This window comes from Coccinella septempunctata, chromosome 1, assembly GCF_907165205.1.
Source record: "Coccinella septempunctata chromosome 1, icCocSept1.1, whole genome shotgun sequence".
Classification (NCBI taxonomy): domain Eukaryota; kingdom Metazoa; phylum Arthropoda; class Insecta; order Coleoptera; family Coccinellidae; genus Coccinella; species Coccinella septempunctata.
In genome coordinates this window covers 19,873,604-19,878,361 of record NC_058189.1, presented here as the reverse complement: position 1 = coordinate 19,878,361, position 4,758 = coordinate 19,873,604, and positions in this window count along the sequence as shown.

The following is a 4,758-nucleotide window of genomic DNA, read 5'->3' as shown; positions in this document are numbered from 1 at the left end:
ATATGGAAGACGAGTAAAAGATCTCTGAAGCCTCTCCAGCTTGTCCATATCACCCTTGAGGTTTGGAAACCATACTGGTCCCGCAAATTCCAAAATAGGCCTTACATAGGATTTATAGATTCTGCAGCAAACGTCGGGGCTACAACCATGGAAGGCCTTTGAAATCATGTAAGCCACCCTCCTCGTCCTGTGTGCTATCTTCTGGACGTGCATCGACCAAGAGAGATCGTCCGAGACCGTTAGACCCAAGTCATCGTGGTGTTTAGTTGCAGACAGGACTCCTCCGCTCAACATGTAAGGTTTTCTGGGGTTCTTTTTTCCAATATGTAGCACAGTACACTTATCTAAGTTGAGCGGAAGCAGCCAATCCTCACACCATTTGGAGACAACATCCAGATCGCTCTGTAAAGTTGAAGAATTTTCTGTTTTATTATAAAGCTTGGTATCATCGGCGAACTGGGAACAGGAAGACTGCAAAAGAAGTGGCAAATCGACCGTGTATAACAGAAACAGAATCGGACCAAGGACCGACCCTTGAGGAACACCACTGATGACCGGTCGTGGACACGAAATATCCCCGGAAACGCGCACCGAAAATTCTCTGCCACTCAAAAATGCTTTAATCCACATCAGTAGCCCACCTCTAATACCAAGATGTTCAAGTTTCATTAGGAGTCTTTTTATAGGTACTCGGTCAAAGGCCCTAGAGAAGTCCAAGTAGACCACATCGACAGAGGCACCGGCGTCGAGAGCTCTCGTCCAATCATCCACACATCGCAGTAGATTTGTGATCACTGATCTACCTGGCAGGAAGCCATGCTGCTCCGGTGGAATGATGTTGTTAGCCAGAAGAAAGTCTAACATCTGGCCAAGTATCACCCTCTCACAGATCTTTGAAGCCACAGCAGTCAGACTTATTGGGCGATAATTAGTTGGAGAAAGTTTGTCGCCTTTCTTGAAAATTGGTGTCACTGTCGCCTTCAGCCAAGACGAGGGTAGAGCATTAGTCTCGAAGGACTTCTCGAAAATAAGTGCTAGAGGTTCAGAGAGGGAGCCAGAGCAAGTCTTGAAAATAAAAGGTGCAAAACCATCAGGTCCGGGTGAAGAATCCGCCTTCAACGCCATCAGCTCTTTCTCAACAATCTCCTTACGGAATAAAATATTGCATAGGTCAAAACTGCAGCGTGCACATCTAACAGCTGGTAATGGCCCATCAGGCTCGAGTGTGAACGATGAGGAAAACGTGTCAGCCAACACCTCAGCCGACTCTTGGTAATCAGTACAGACGGTTCCGGAGGAATTTCTGACCAAGGGGGCAGATACTTTAGTGTTCAGAAATGACCGAACGTATTTATGAAACTTCTTGGCATTCCCCGAAGAAGCAAGCCCAGACTCGTAGTTCCTTTTTGCCTGGCTGATGGCTTTGGATAAAGTGTTCGAATACGATCGATGAGCTGCATAGTCCTCTGGTCTTCTACGCCTGGTAAACCTCTGCCAAAGCCTCCTCTTATGGCGTATCATACTGCATAAGATCTCGTCGATCCATGGTTTAGCAGGATTGATGTTGACTTCCTTCAAAGATTTATTAGCCTGTATAGTGGAGTCCAGAACATCTGAAAAAACTCTCCACATGTCGTCCACACCAGAATGTGGAAGACGTTCCCTCCAGTTAATACTAGCCAAGTCTCTATTAAGATTGGTAAAATTGATGATCTCAAAAGTTTTGCGAACCATTCTCTTGCTCGAAGGAACATTGAACTGGATTTTAGTTTTGAGGGTGAGATGGTCTGATTTACCGAAAGGGGGGAGATACTCGACATCTGAGATCAGGTTATCAACATTCACTAAGACGAGATCAAGCAACGATGGGACTTGGTTTTGACGATATCTTGTAGGCTTCAAAATGAGTTGTTCGAAACTAGAATCATGCACCAGTTCAGCAAAGGGAAGTGAGGGTGACAAAGAGGAAGGCAGGGTGACCAGAGGCCAAACAAGGTCAGGAAGGTTAAAATCCCCTGCTATCACACAGTTACCGTGCTCCGAAAGCTGAGACAAATGAGCAACCAGAACAGAATCACAGGCACAGGGACGGGGGCGGTAGATACAACCAATAGTTAAGGAGAAATCATTGATTTTTATATCAATGAAAATATTATCAATGCCAGGGGAATGAACATGAGAAGCTTGAACATTGAAAGAGCTGACGATTTCCTGCCTAACATATATGCACACCCCACCGTAGCCAATAGTAGTGGAGCTGTCACTTCTGTGCAGCTGATAACTCGGTATATTTACCACTGAATCTAATATGTTGGGATGAAGCCATGATTCAGACAGTAAAATAAAAGATGGACTATGAAGATGTGCAAACGTAAGAAGTTCACTGTGTTTAGAACATAGGGACTGAACATTGGAATATACGACTGTCCACTCAGAGAGCTGACCTATCAGTTTTTCGAGACCTTTGAAACATCCGCTCTGACAATAGCTGGTACACCCTTGATGTTGGTAGTAAAAAAGGATTTAACAATTATCATTACAAATAATTTGATTTTTGAAATCTAAGTTAAGTCCGTATTTATTCAGGAAATCTGCACCAATTAAACCATCATAATTTTTATGAAATTCATACAAAATAAAGAATGAAAATCATTTGTTCTGAATTCTGAAAATAATGGTTATAAAACTTTTTCATCAGAAGTTTGCTTTCTTAAACAAGCAGTTAATGTAGTTGATTTTTTGAAAATATTTTTAGGAAAATGTTTGTACGCAAATTTTGGATCTAATAAACAAACTGAATATCCGCTATCAATTAATAATGTACACTTTGGATTTGTGAATTCAATATACGGTAATTGATTAGAGCGATTTAATCACGCCGTTCTGGCGGATTATTATTTCGATAATTAGGATTTGGTTTGAAAACATTTTGATTATCATTTTTATTATATCGATTTCCAAATACTTGCTGATTATTCGGATGATTATATTTCACTGGACGTTGGTTTAAATGTATCGGTTGCGAAGGAAATTGTATATTTCTTTGATTATTTTGATTGAAGTGATTGAAATTATTTGCTGGACGATTGTAATTATTTGCTGGGCGATTAAAATGTGTAAAATTCATTTTTCGATTATTTTGGTTGAAACTATTAGAAAAGTTATTCTTATGAATCTGTTGAGGCTTATTTCGTCTGCTTCTATCAAATAATTCGTATTGTTCTAAGTTAGAAATATAATCTTTTACAGCATTCACAGTATCATCAAAGCTATAGTCGTTATTCATAATTAAATGCGTTCTCAATTCGGAGGGTGAATTTGAAATAAACACTGTTTTGCAAATTTTTAGAATATTTGATTTATAAAGTAATTTTTCTGGATCAGTTATTGGATCTGCATCTATTCGATAATTAATTCGTATTTTTAAGGCAATTATGTTGTCTATAAAATTCAATGAATCTTCATGAGGCTTTTTATTTAAAAATTGTAACTGATGGATTAATACGTCTAGGTTGATAAGATCTCCAAATTTAGTATAGAGAAATTGTTTGAGAAGTTCCCAATTATTAGGAATATCGAAAGTTAATACTTCAGCACGAGCTCTATTAATTAATTTTGATTTTACAACAGCAAAGCAATAATTTTTAACGATTTGGTTCTCATTAGCGAACATCCTTAAATAATGAAATGAAAGAATATTGGGATTCTTGGACTAATTTTCTTTATTGTTCTTCAATACAATGCCGACGTTTCGAAACGACTTGTTTCTTTTTCAAGGCTAAAAATTTTTAAACACATTAAAATTTTTCATGATTTTCTGATGTGCCGCCCCGGCAGAGTGCCCGGTCCTGACGGCGGCCCTGTGTTTACAAACATAGTCACCGACGATATACAGGCTGCTACAGGAAATTATTCTATTTGTATATCGCATTGATTTTCGTAGTACCTAGCGGGTGAATTGAGAAGAGATTAATTGTGGAGGTTGCAGAAAAATTATGATGGTTAGAGAGCCTTCTTCTTCTTCTTCTTCTTCTTCCTCTTTCAATAGGACCAAGTCCTGTTCAATCCTGTACATTTGGCCCTCTTCTGGGATCTTCCTCCGATACTGAACTCCAGCTCTCGTACGTACCACCTTTTTGGTGGTTTTCCTACAGGTCTGCGTTTGTTCGGTTTCTGATTTTTAGCCCACTTTGCCCATCTGTCTTTTGGCATTCTTTCTACGAGATCCCTCGAGAACCGTTTTCGTGTCCTGACCCATCTCACCACATCCTGTACGCCCAATTCTGCTCTTATGTCACTTCTTATTCGGTCCCTTAGAGTGACTCCCTTGATGGTTCGCAATATTTTCATCTCTGTGGTTCTCATTATGCTTTTTGTTTTCGATGTTTCGGCTCTAGTTTCTGAGGCATACGTGAGAATAGGTCTTACACACGTTTTGTAGATTCTGGTCTTGCTCTGTGAACTCATCGCTTTGTTCCTCCACACTATATCTCTCAGATAGCCGCTGACTCTCGATGCCTTTATCGATTGTGTTCGTGCCTCTTCTAATAGGTTTCTTTCACACGATATATTTGTTTCCAGGTAATTGAATCTTGATACCTGCTGTATTATTCCACTATCGACTGCCAATTTGCATCTAATAGGATTTTTAGAGATGACCATTGATTGTGTCTTGTTGATGGAAATGCTCATATTAAATTTTTCAGCGGATATTTTCATCTTATATAATAGACATTGCACGGCATCTTCATTTCCTGC